Below are 15,069 nucleotides of genomic sequence, written 5' to 3' on the forward strand. Positions count from 1 at the left end.
TAATAATAATATGAATATGAATATGAATATGAATATGAATATGAATAATATAGAATTCAAATTCCGTATGAGGATAAATTTTGTTAAACTTTGTAAAATCGCCAGTAACATTAGGTAAAATTACAAAATAATCCGGATTGCAAAAGATGTGTCCCACTACCTAGACATAAGCCCTTCGTACGTCCCTATAAGCAGCTAAATGTTAAAGAAAAGGCTTCCAATAAACTTTCCTGAAAAGAAAGTCTATTGAACCGTTACAAAAATGTATGTTCTGAAGTTTTAAATGTATGTTCTATGGTTATGCCGGCTTATCTCAAAGATATGTCGATGATGAGAATGAAAGAAATAGAGGAGTGAAGAATGTGAGAAGAAACAGAACCCCGAGAAAGCCTCCATACACAGTGTTTGTCCAACACATTGCACGCTGTGGTTAGCTGGGATCTGTCCAGCGACACAAGCTCCAAAGCTGAGTGAGCTACGCCTGAAGCGACCATAAAAATGCAATATAGGAAGTAAACACCAATTTTAATATCGAATCATCAGATTTTTTATTTACGCTTGTAAAAAGTATTACACTTTTAATTATTTCGTCATATCTTCAGGTTAAAAAATAAATAAAACGTATCAGAAAGAGTTTCGAACTCTCGATCTTTAAATTTTATAAGTTCTTTACAAAGACGGAGCGGCTCAACACGCTTGCCTACTAGCGGCATATGTACAACTTGGAGCTAGTGTCTATAAGAAGAACATGCAAATCCTTCTATATAAGTCTACAAGAATTATGATAGATCTAGGCTTACATTTAAAAAATAATGTTTGAACTAGTTTCTAAGTTTATGTGAACAGGAGTGTACCACTGAATCAGTCCGAAAATATCTTCAGTCCGAAAATAGAATAGAATGTAATATGGAGGTCTAAAATCGTGATTAATAATAATAATACTGCCATTAGTGGTACCGAAATTAATGTTTTTAAGTTTTACGTTCCATGGATATGACGACTAAGTTCAAGGAAATGTCGGTGATGAAAATGAAAGAAATAGGGGCGTGAAGAAAGTGGGGGAAAACAGAACCCCGAGGAAACCTCCACACATGGTGTCTGTCAACACAATGCACAGTATGGAGCCTGGGATCTATCCAGTGACTGAAGCTCCAGAGCTGAGTGAGCTATGTTTAAAGCTACCTTAAGGATAACGCTTAATATTTCTGGTAGAGGGGAACCATTAAATTCACACAACTTTAATATTAATAATAATTATAATAAATAATAATAATAATAGTAGTAATAATAATAATACATATTAAAGTTGCAGTAACATTAAGAAAAAGTTATAGAAAAATCGAGATTTCAGGAATGAGGTCCGAACCTTTAGAAGAGTACTCCGCAACTACGCAAATATTAAACTAGTGTTTCACTTAAGTTTCATGTAGAAAGTATTCTATTTTACGTTTCAAGGAAAATAACTGAAATAAAAATAACTGAATATCAGTGAACAATAAGGTATATAACAAACAAACTTTTAGGATATTCAGAAGTAATAGCAAAAGCTTTGCTACAAAAATATCTACATCCAGCTACATCGATAAGCTCAGAAATACAAATTAACAAAATAGTGTGTAAGATTCAGTGTAAAAGCAATGTTACTTAAAGAATTGACATATACGAGTACTATTCCGACAAACGAGATAAAACGAGAAATGTTTACGATACTTTTCGTCTCGCATCAATTGTCATCTCGAAAGCGAGACGAACATTTGAGTTAGCCATATCCCGTCTCGAAATGAAATGTTCATTCTCGCCTTGATTTTGTTTCTTTTGTTTCGGTAACGAGATGAGAAATTCCTCTTCTCTTGAGCAATAGTAAAGAAGACCGCTATATTCTTGCCAAACGCCACGCTCTCCATGTAATAAGCTTCTAACTTTTAATCTTCTAGGAGGTAATTATTATTATTCTCTTGAGCAATAGTAAAGAAGACCGCTATATTCTTGCCAAACGCCACGCTCTCCATGTAATAAGCTTCTAACTTTTAATCTTCTAGGAGGTAATTATTATTATTCTCGTGAAGATTTGATAGTTTAATTATAGAAACATCCAACTATTCAAATGTCTTAAGATAATAAAACGTGTTTCATGGCCGATGAGTTGTCAGGAAAAAAGTTAAATTAAGAAAAGCTTAGTAGCTGAGATCGAACCCGAGTACCTCCAGATTACTGACCGAGCGGGTTGACCACTGAACCAGTTCACTACACGATGACTGGTTGGTCATTAGCATGTGCAGTGGCGTATTTAGGGGGGTGGCTTCCGGGCTTAAGCCCCCCCTGAAATCTTACTTAGTATAGCAAAGTAAATGAAATATCTTGCAGAATTTTCACATTTCCAGGCAATGCCCCCCCCCGAAAGTTAGCAAAGCCCCTCCCGAAACAATATCGTAAATACGCCACTGAGCATGTGTATGTTAGGTTCCAGTTACAAAGTTATACGTTATGTTTCCTCGTTTTTAAACGTCTTTGGTATTTCTTTTATTATGATATAAGTTAATAATCGTTGACATAGTTAATATTAATCACTACATATGTGACAGATTGCATTCTCATTTGCTTCCAAAGCAATTGCCATTACCTGGTCAAGGATGTATGTCTACCACGACTTATAGCATTGATTTAAAGAAGGACTAAACAATGCAGACCAGTGAAAAAAAAATCATTTGGACAGATAGTAATGTATTATTTTAACTAATATCTCGGGAGAGTAATGCTCTCGGAATTAGGGACTAAATAGTAGGTTCTGTTTGGTTATCCGTTTTTTGCTACGTAGTGGACATATAGCAGAAATCAAACGATTGGTGCTGTCGGCCCTCGTGGCCGACAGTGCAAGAGCTGCGGGATAACAACGGCAGACGCTTTTGGCGCGGGTTCAAACCCTCCCTAAGGAACAATTTTTAATTTTTCATAAAACTTTTTCATTAAAATAATATGATAATAATACTCAGAAAAAATTCGGAATTTACTAATTTTGGGGCAGAAAATTAGTAGCAGTAATAGTAGAAGTAATAGTAGTAGTAGAAGAACAAGAAAAATAGATGATATTAGTAATAGTACTAGCGGTTGTAGTAGGCATGTATTAAAAGCGCCACAGGCTCATTTTTTTCCACTTTGAACCCCATGATATACATTTTGTGACCAACTTAAAACAGCTGGCTAGGGGAGCGTGTAAAAAATCTGTTTACCGTAGTGCACGAAAACATGAACTTTCGGCAATAGTATTACTGTACCAAGTGGGCCGTGTTTTTTAGTACGGAAAACGCTTCTTTTATGTGTTAGCCTTATTAATTAAATAACTAACAAGATTCACATGTTTCGATGGTAGAAGGAAATATCGTGTCACACTCATGATTTCTTTAAACGGGTTTTCCTAACTATGATTGTTTCTACTTAAGTCTCCGCTCGAGAAACCGAAAATTTCTGTGTTTAATTCCTTTTTTTTAAAAAAAATCAAACTTTTGTTTCCGTTCTTTTTCCTTCCAACCATCATTTCATTACACACCTCTCAAGTTAGGAAACAAGAGTTGGTGTCAGCACTAGATTAAATCATTGGGTCGTAGGTTCAAATTTTAAGTAAGTAAATTCAATTTTTTCTTACAATTTATACGACGGCATTTCCTTGCTTAAAGTTCTCGATCTAGAAAAGAGATGCAGGAATCATGCACATGCTAACAGAGAGAAAAAGAGAATGGAGTTATATCCAATTGAAATATTATCCGAAACATTTATTGATATTCATATTTATATATGTTTTAGTTCATTTTTGTTTATTCTTCTGTACGAAATTACAGATCTCAATTACTTAGAATATAGCAAAAGACAGTGAATGATATATTGCAGTGTGTTACAAGAGAACACAAGTATTCTTTTGATGTTGTATATGCTTCTAATAAAAATATGCTTGTATTTTTAATTGGGGAATAAATTACACAAACGCACGTTATGTTAAAAAAAAATATGAATATCTGTCAAATTTGAAACATATGGTATATTTTCTACTGATGCAATGGTTTTAGCAAATTGAACTGATACACATCAAATATCTTGCTTTTACTTTCTTAAATTGTCTTTCTTTTTTTCTTTTTCGTTCTTTTGTTTCATTCTCCGAGCACACTGGGAACCAGTAATATAACATCAAAACAATTTCTCGCTAGATTTTATGTATAAATGAAAAATAATAATAACAACAACATATTTAAAAAATACGATGGTTTCGCTGGTAAATAGTATTCTCTAAAGCAAAAATTGGAGTCAAACCACCTCGATCTGATATTTTATCATAAAGTTTTGGTAGAAATATTAAAACTGATAACTAACAAAATGAAGGTAATGTTAAAACGAATAATGTGAAAGATTCAGAGATTATATAAAATACTGTAACCTGTAAAATTAAATGAGTGATTAACTAACATTGATTTTTCCTTGGTAAGTCTAAGGTTAGATAATATTTCTTTGTATTTTGTAATGATATCAATCACACTGTAGATACTAACCAGGGTCTTCTACCTGACTTTTTGTACTTTGCTGTGGCGTGGATATATATTTTTTTTTTTTTTTGCTGTTTGCTACACTGATATATTCGAAACAAACTAGAGTAATTGTAGAACCTTTTGTGCAGTTCTCAACCAACCAACCTTTACAGTATTGATGATTGTCTAATGTTGCAGGGTATGAATATTAGAAGTGTGAATGCACTTTCGCTTCGTAAATACCAGATGACTTGAAACAAAGAATAGGCCAGAGTGTAGAGATACTGACTCCAAATACGTTGGAGGTGTCCACAATTGTTACAGTAAATCGTATTACTTGACATCTTGTTCATTTAAGAGAACATGTTGATAAAAGTATGTTGAATTTATTTCCTCATACTTAGGTTAAATATATTTTTCAACATTTAGTTAAAATAAAGACCAAAATGTTGTTTCCGAGGAGTAATTTCAAGAAATAATTCTTAATCCTCCCAAAGCGTTTGTTTCTACAACTGTGTGATCATAGTATAATATTTTGTGATGTATTTATGTATGAAATATACACTAGTAGCTTATTGTCTGCTAACTGGGATCATAGGGTTATTGTGTAAGAAGTAGGAAAAGGTACGCTATTTTTAGGAGCAAAGAAAACAGTATTGAAAGGAAAAGCACGCTTACTAAACTTGCAATTTTAAAAATGTTACTTTTGATTACGATTTCTTGTTTGTGTTTGTGGTTATTGAAACACATGAAATTGTCATTTTGTTTTCTATTTCGACCTCGTTGTGCTAAGATTTCCAAAAATATACGTAGGTGACCTGTGTGTGTGAGTTTGTGCTATAAGAAGAATCACAATTGATTTTTAACAAATGCAAATTGTTTGATTATATTCCAGTGACGCAATAACAACAAAAAATATTTTACACTCATCATTTACTGTAGATTTATAAATTATTAAAGAAAATCACGAAACTTTTTTGCAAAAGCGATAAAATACTTAAGATATTACGGTACAGCTTCGCGCGACCCGGCATATCCTATCATTAGACGGTTCCCACAGAGTACGCACAATTCTTTTCCTCCAAGTAATACAGCTTTGCACTATATTACTAGTAGGTTCAGAAGGTTCGTCTATCCGTCAATCGTACAACGATCCAGGAAGGCGCAGTTTACTCTAATGTAACAGTCCAGACTCGGTCTGTTTCACCTGTGAGAAGACCGAAGATGTAATAGAGAAATTAGGTGAGAACATCACCCACTTTTACAAATAAGTTACGTGAAATATTACAGTCTCGTTTTACCTAAGTCATATGTTCCTGGAAAAGGAACAAATAATCATAAATGCTTTGAGTGCCATTTATTAATAGCTGAACGTACCTGCAACACTGTATAAATTTACAAAGTTACTTCACCCCAATATTATAGTCAGTTCGTAGTATCACTTGGAAATTTCTTGAAAGAACAAATTCTTAGTCCGACGAAGGACTCGAATGTTCGTGATCATATGGTGTGAATCCTTTCATTTTCTAAATCTGATGAATCTTCTTACAATAATAGTTCTTTACGTCTTATCTGACGACTTATAAGGCGATTCGTCCCAAGAAACATGATAATTGTAGAAGTCTACAATTAGGTCGAAGAAATTAGAATAATTTAGTATCTTTGACGGAGATTTGTCTATCATACACCTTTTATTAATATAGTTCACCCGCCAAGTTCTTTGATCACCCAAGATGGCAGCACAATTAACGGAAGGAACACACATGATGAACTGTAGGAAACCAATTGAACGTCACCAAAGCACACTAACGCAGAATTTGCGTTAAAACGGAAAAATATAACAAGCAAAAATTTGGAGCAGTTACATTGGCGGTCGAAAGGAATGTACGTGAACCATTGAACAATGATAAACGTTCAAGAACCCTGTACTGTGACTTTACTTAAGTATTAAACACCATCCCAATGTCAACTCAGAATAAAATTCACTGAGAATTCTGTAAGAACTTTAGCTGTGCGACATTTCGTCACATGAAAATGTCTCATTTTAGCGCAGAAATTACGAACTCGTGGGGTATGTATACACATACATAAAAATTTTTGAGGCTTTTGTATGTAAAGACCTTTTTTGTCACTGTTACTAATTTAAAAATAACACGTGCATGACTTATATTTTAACATACAAGTAAATCTCATGATAAGCTTTTAATATTTTACTTACAATATTGCTATATGCGCTCTTACTATCAATAATATCACAAACATTATACAAAAATGACATTATTTAAGCATAAAGTATTAAAATTACTTATTTTACAATATAACAAGTTTTGAAGTAAGATTTGAAGCTTTCCTGGTGGCGTATATGATAAAGTTCTTCTCGGGCAATCGGCCAGGTTTGCCAGAGAAGAACTTTATCATATCAGTTTTTATATTTATTTATTTTTTACACAGGAAAATTTTCAATTTCCTTCATTAAATTTCGTGAATACGTTTAAATATTTCTGTAAATTGAATTAATTATTTATGTTACTATTACGAAATACACAATCCAAATATAACGATAATAATTAAAAATATAACGATAATAAAATAATGATAATAATAAAATGAAATATAATGATAATAATTTTCCAACAATAAATGCGAAAACTAGAAAATGTGAACACAAAGAAATAGACATTATGAATTATTGGGTTTACCAGACATATAGATAAAACACCGATTAATTAGAATTATACATTTTAATATTCCACAAGAGGAAATAAACGAACTTACTTTACACATATTATAATTAAACTTGCATATAGATAACAAAACATTCTTAAACTTCTTACGCCATTCTAACTAAGTTACGTGAAATAAAATTGTTACACACAAATACAAGGATTACACATATTTAAATACAATAACTACATGAAATAGGTTCATTACCACTCTTTCGTACTGTTACGATAAGAGTGAGGCCGGATAGAAGTATATCTGCCACACTTTTACGCTAACCAGCGCCACTTAAGTTTATAAGTCTCCATTACCCATCATATATTCAAAGTTTCTTCGCACCCCTTTGGAATGACAACAAAACCTTCTAGTGAGGTAGGAGTATAAAATAACATAGAAAATGAACCCTAAGTTTAAAAACAAAATGAGTGGGAGAGTTGCCGTTCATAATTCAATATTCGTGTAACAGTATTCCACTGACACAAAACTTACCTTCACTCTAATGAAATTAGAGTATATCATCCCTTACATTAATAACATTACATAAACGATAGGCGACTCATCTCACACTGAGAATGGTTTAAGATCTTACTACCAGTTGTAATAATTTGTCGCAAAAATTTTAGCGAGACAATATGATCACTCACGTAAACGAGAGTTTTTAGCTCATATTTATTTTATGTATAAATATTATTGAACAATACTTTCATACACATTAACACTACACTGCTAGCGCGGATTACTATTGTAGTCCAGTGGGTTTCAGTTTTCTGGTATCTGAGGATTGGCAACACTTGCGACTTTGAGCGGTCGTCTACCTTCCTCCCCCATTTCTAGAACACCATTAGTCGAGTGATAGCACCCAAACTCAACGCACTGATGTAATACGGATTGTTATTTTCGCATGGACTACTATTGTAATCCGTGCGAGTACTGACGTGATAGTTTGTTTTCTTTCTAACGTTTTAACTGTTCTTGTTTTGAATGTATTATTTCACATTATTCGCTGAAATATATGTGATATATGTTAGTTTAAGATGTCAGAGCAAGAACAGATACGACAGCGTCTAACAGAAACTTAAAGTGACAACGAAAGTGTTTTGAGTATAGAAGACTAAGATGAAATAGAGGAAGATGTTGTCGAGTAGTGACTCAGAAGAAAGTGGTAGTGACGATTTGGAAGAAATAGAAGATGAAGAAAGGAACGGTGTTATCCTGGAAGACAGGTCTCACGGACAATTTTACATTGGAAAGGACAGAATTATCAGATGGTATATTGATCTAGTGCACCCAAGAAATACGAGAACACAGCGTCATAACATCATACCTACACTGCATAGTTATTAAGATAGAACAACACTAAATATGGAGTTGACATATTGGACAAATTGTGTCGCCAGTGTTATACAGCCAGGAATTGGCAAAGATGGCCACTCACTCTCTTCTTCCACGTGTTAAACGTTGCAGGAGTAATCGCTCTCATTGTTTTCAAAGCAAATAACAGTGATGCTATGATCAACCGTACAGACTTCCTGCAATCTGTGGCTATGAAACTTATCAAACCTTTTTGTGGAAGATGAAGAAACAAGGGTACCCGAAAAAGATGTTTCAGATGCAGTAAGTGGATCTGCTCTGACCACAAGCACACTCTTTGCACTGACTCTTGTGACTGAAACACTAAAATTTTTTTCCTACTTTTCTCGTTGTTTTCAAGTGTAAAAGTTAAACTTGCAAACAATTTAACAATTTCTTTTTATTTTTATAACAGTTTTTAACACTTTAAATACAAATTTCCTATATTATTTCAATTTTTTATCAAATAGTAAGGAAATAAACGAACATTTACAAAGATATAGTAAATTGCATACGCATTTTAAAGTTTTGTCTTCTAATTCTTTTCGTGCATTAAAAAACAAAATGTTTGCACTGAAATGTGTTCTTTATTGCTTGTGAAATCCCACAAAAATAATGTAAAAAATACCGATTGGATAACCACTAAGATATAGTTATTTATCTAGTGGACTACAATCGTAATCCGCACGAGCACTCATGTTTCAACAATTTCATGCGAGTACTGTAGTGTTAATACTTAAATACAATCATGTTCGTGAATTTTTTGCACGCCAGTAAGAAGGATGAAACTAGGAAGGAAGATGAAACTAGGCATATAAACTAACGATTAAAAATAACTGAACATGTTTCTCACAGTTTTTGAAAATTCCGCACGAAAACAAGAAAGGAGCAATTCGTATAACATTAATTTTTAGATTCTGTTTTATTTCATTTCTTTTTTGAAAATTATAAATGTAAGAATTCTTTATATGGGAGATGTGAAATTTCAAAATTAAACTCAACTAAAAACAAACCAATAGTTGTTCAGCTTTTCCGAAAATTCCGTCCAAAGAGGAGGATGGACGATAGTGTCTACCTATTAAAATTTCTGCATTCGCTTACGTTTGAGGTGTGAAATTTGATATTGATTTCTTAACTAAAAATAACTGAACGTAGGTTTCCGGATATTCCCCTCTTAAAGATGTAGAAAAGAGACGATTTCTATAATATTAAAATTTACCACTTTATTCAGAAAATGTCATGAAATGTGAAATTCGCTTAAATTCCAAACGTGAAATTTGGTATTCAAACTCTGAACTGAAAAGAATGGAATACGTATTTCAGTTTTCGAAATTCTCCTTTTAAGCAGAAGGAGAAGGAATTAATTTAGTTATTTCTCGACATTCAAATCGACGTTGGCTGTCTCATCATAATAGAATGTTCGAGCCGAATTATTGAACATATTTAGAACTACTCTAGAGCATGGTTTCATCATATCACTTTCACTGAAATACGCATTCTAAGGGGAGGGGTCAACGTCTAAATTATTTGACAAAAGTACAATATCTTATAAATCTCTCATGTATGAAGATGAAATTTAATATAAAGCCAAGTAGTCACGTAACCCAGCGTTCTAGGAAATTCCACTTCCGTCTCATCTCATGAAAAATGATTGAGAATTTTAGAACATAATTAGCACTTGACTGAAGCCATTTTTTAAATATGTCAGTTTCATTAAAATTCTTATCCTAAGAGGGTGGAGGAGTTAATATATACGGCGAATATTAAGTATCTTCCAAGCCAAGGAGATGAAACTAGGTACATAAACTTTTTACTTAACGAAGTCACCATGTGGGCATGCACCAATGTTTTCGAAAATGCTGCCTCTAAAAGAGGTTACAGGGCCATTTCTTAAACTTTTAACTTGCCGTTTTGTACACTCACAAAATGACCGAAATGACAAAGTGTTTGAAACATCTGAAATGAATTTTTAAACATATTTAGCACCTGAGCCAGTTTTTTTTTATCAACTCACTTTGGAAAAAGGAATCGTAAAAGAACTGCATCGTATGAAACACATTTTTAACATGGTCGAACTAGTGGTTTTACTGTATGTCACTTTGTTCAGCGGGGAAAGGGTGATCAAATATAACTTTCAAATATTTCCCATAAATTTATTCTACCCGTACGAAGAACTGGCTTGCATATAATAATAGTAAATAATAATAGCCATATCCTCACAAATTTATATTTTTTTTCCAGCAAGTCTCCTGCATAGCATTGTAGAGCAGTGGAATATTGTATTTTACAAGTTTTGTCCTTACTGAAACAATAGTTCATACACAATAGTTATTTCGTGTTTAAATGATATTTAATTAAATGTTTGTTACAACATCCATCATATTTGTAATTTTGAATTTAGTTCTGTTAGTGACTGCAACCCGAGATAAGGAACCACTGCTCTAGGGACTACGTAGAAACTTTGAATTTACACCTACATAGGATTTGTGACGTGGGGTACCACTAAGAAAAAAAATTGAAAAATCACGAAAAGAGAAGGAATTGGGGTGAGAGTTATTTTAATAAGATACCCGTATTTCCGAAACGCATAGGACTGGGAACTTGAACTTTGGTATTTGGATTTCCAATTTAAAATAATTTAACACGCCTTTCAGCATTTCTTTTATATCTTAGTAATAAAGGGGAAGGAAAAAGGTGAGAATAGGAATTATTACTCATATAATAGCATGTCGGTATCTCACAAGCAGTGTTGGGCAAATTTCAATTGAATTAACAATTAACAATTAATCTGTAAATTTAATTGTTAATTGCAATTAACAATAGAAAAAAGTAATGGTTAATTGTTAATTGCAGTTGGCCATTAATAAAGGAGAATCAATTGCAATTGATCAATCGATTGAAAGTAATTGCAATGGAAAGTAATTGCAATTGAATTCTGTAATTCAATTGCAATTGAAATTAATTGGCAATTGATTCAATTGCAATTGATTTCCACAGCAATTACTTTCAATTGATTGATCAATTGCAATTGATTTTCAGTGATTAATTTTCAACACTGTAGTTCAGAGAGGGCGTAGGGCAATGAAAACTTTAGCCATGACCAATTGACTCATCTCCCGTCGTGACCCACGACCCACCGTGACCCACTGTGACCCACCACCCACCACAAACCACTCTTACCCACTGTGACCCACAGACCCACCAAAAGCCATTGTCATCAACTCTGACCCATGATTCACGCCCTCTTCTCTACTGACTAAAGGGTTTAAACTTGTAATAAAACAAGCCTATAAAATTATCGTTCATCGGAGTTTGAATTTCTACGACCAATCGCTCAAGCACCGTACTAATACAATAAGGGCGGATCTGACCTTTCTAATATAAATAAAATAGAGTTTGTTCGTGTGTATGTCTGTCTATCTTTGTGAGGTCTCTGGACGAGACGAGTGGACCGAAACTTTTCAAAATTTGTTCACGGGTAGCTTGGTCTAGACCCCAGACCAAGACGAAGATTTTTTAAAAAAATTTCTTGCTAGGGGTTCTCCAGGGGACGTTTATCGGGACCGGCCTGGGGACCAGAAAAGTCGACCGAGTGTTACCAAATTTTGGTCAAAGATACCTTGGTCAAGGTCCCACACCACGGCAAAGCGTTTTCAACAAAATTCGAACCAGGGGGTCTCAGGTTGGCGTTTACCGGGACATGTAAAAGTAGTACGATATTAGTGTCGATTTCATAGTTTTCGCGGTCTCTGAGATCAATGGTGAAACTCCAATCGCATTAACTTCCAAATTCACCGTATTCGGCTGCGGGCCGTGGGTCAAAGGGAGAGGGATACCGAAACGTAAAAGTAATAGGAAATGACCGATATTAGTGTCAAATCCATAAGTTTTCGCGGTTGCTGATATCAATGGCGACACTACCATTAGCGATGACTTTCAAATTCATCCACCGTTGTATGCGGGCCTTGGGGCACCAGAGGGGGAATTCCGAGACATGTAAAAATAATCGAAAATGACCGATATTAATGTCAAATCCATAGTTTTCGGGATAGCTGAGTTCAATGGTGAAACTCAAGACCGCGTTCACTTTCATATTTAGCCCCTATCAGCTAAGAAAGGGGGGCATTATAAAGGGGAAAATGAGACATGTAAAAATAATCCACAATGACCGATGTCAAATCCGTAGTTTTCGAGGTGGCTGAGATCAATGGTGATACTTTCATTAGCGATGATTTTCAAATTTAGCCACCATTGTATGCGGGTCGGGGGTCACCGGGGGTTGGGAATTGCGAGACATGTAAAAATAATGGAAAGTGACCGATATTAGTGTCAAATCCATAGTTTTCGCTGTCGCTGAGATGAATGGTGATAGTTCCACAGGCGTTGACTTCGAAATACAGCCCCCATCAGCTATGGGCCAGAGGCATTGTTTTTTTTTCAAAATTGGAACCAGAGGATTATAGGGACTTTTACCGGCATATGTAAAAAGTAGTAGAAAATGGCAGATGTTAGTTTCACATTCATAGTTTTCGCGGTATTGGTTGGGGGTTGGTGCGGGCCAGAGATTTTTTCACAATACGAACCAAGAGAGTCTGAGGGGGGTTCACCGGGACATGTAAAATTAGTAGAATTTGTGTCGAATCCATATTTATTGGGGTTGCTCAGACGTATAGTGACACCCCCGATAGTGTTTACGTTCGAATTCAGCCCCCATCGGCCTTCCCAATGAAAACACATGTACGTTGTTGGATATATATTCACACAAAATATATCCAATTTTAGAAATGTTTCTTCATTGTTCTCCCGTTGTTTAGTTTGTTTACATTGATATTTTATCTGATCCGTTAGAAGAACGGGCATAACAGCTAGTACTAAATGGTAAAGTGTTTGTTATGGAACAAATTACAATGAATTCAATTATATAGATAATAATTATAATTATAATTATTTCCTTATTGAATTATAGATACTTTCAGTGGAAAACTGAATAAAACTTAAAAGTCCCAAATCAACGTAAAGTAGACCAACGTAAAGGAAAAATGTATAAAATTTTCCATATAATTAAGCTTACAAACTTAAATGGAAATTTAGCTTAATTACATGGAAATTTTTTGCGTCGTTTTGTGCGTCTATTTCCTCGTTTTCTGCGTCACCGGAAATGGGTTAATGTTATCCTACAAATATGGCGGAACAAGTTAATGCTGTTCCGTCAGGAACGATTTCGAGGTCGTTTCCTTCACATCATCTTGTGCGTGTTTTGTACCTTTTTGTAAGCCTATTTTCACGTTTTGTGAATCAATGGTAGGGGGTCAAAATGGGCATTCAATGTGGGAAGAAAAGTGCTCCACTCTCCCACCAGTATCAAATTTCAAGGTCGCTTTTTCGCATTGTTTAGTGCATGTTTTTACCGTTTCTGCGCATATTTTCACGTTTTGTAGGTCAAAGAAATTGGGTCAAAGACGACCTACAAAGATGGCAGAAAAAGACATATTCATTCCACTTTCAAGGTCCATTTTGACCCTCTCCCACTGATGCACAAAGCGACACAAATCATGCATTAAAAATGTGAACGAAACGAGCTCGACATTCGATGGTGACGGAACAGCATTAAGTTATTCCGCTATACTTGTAGGCCATTTTGACCCATTTTCGTTGTCGCACTAAATTGGAAATAGGAGAACAAAACAGTACAAAGCAGGCACTATACGATGCGAAAGAAACGACCACCAAATTCGATAGTGGCGGAACAATGGCTCTATTTCCTCAAACATTGATAGACCATTTTGACGCATTTCTGGTGATGCTCAAAACGTGAAAGTAGGAGAATAGAACGGTACAAATTACACAGTAAACGATGCGAAAGAACCGACCCCGAAATTCGATAGTGGCGGAACAGTGAGCCATTTAACTCCCACTTTAAAGGCCTGTTTAACTCACTGCCGGTGGCGCACAACACGAGGAAGTAGGTACAGAAAATTAAAAAAAATAGGCACTAAACGAAGCGAAAGATACGACCTAGAAATTCGATAGTGTCGGAACAATGGGTCATTTTGGTCACACTTTGGAGGCCCATTTTGACACACTTCTGGTGATGCGCAAAACGTGGAAATTAGGGCACGAAACGGCACGAAACATTCACTAGTCGATGCGAAAGGAAGGACTACGAAATTTAGTAGTGGCGGAGCAGTGCGTCATTTTCGTCTCACCTTCGAGGCCCATTTTGACCGTCTTCCAGTGACGCACAAAACGTCGAAATAGGCGCACAAAAGGGTATGAGATGTGAAATTAACGACCTCGAAATTCGATAGGGGCGGAACAGTGGGTCATTTTCGTCCCATCTTGGAAGCCCATTTTGACACACTTCTGGTGATGCACAAAATGTGGGAATAGGCGCACAAAGCGACACAAAACCCACACAAAAGATGCAAAACAAAGTACCTCGAAATTCGTTGGTGGTGGAACAAGTTAATGACGCCGTGAGCACCAA

This window comes from Thermobia domestica, chromosome 4 (assembly GCF_964235325.1).
Source record: "Thermobia domestica chromosome 4, izTheDome1.hap1.1, whole genome shotgun sequence".
Taxonomy (NCBI): Eukaryota; Metazoa; Arthropoda; class Insecta; order Zygentoma; family Lepismatidae; genus Thermobia; species Thermobia domestica.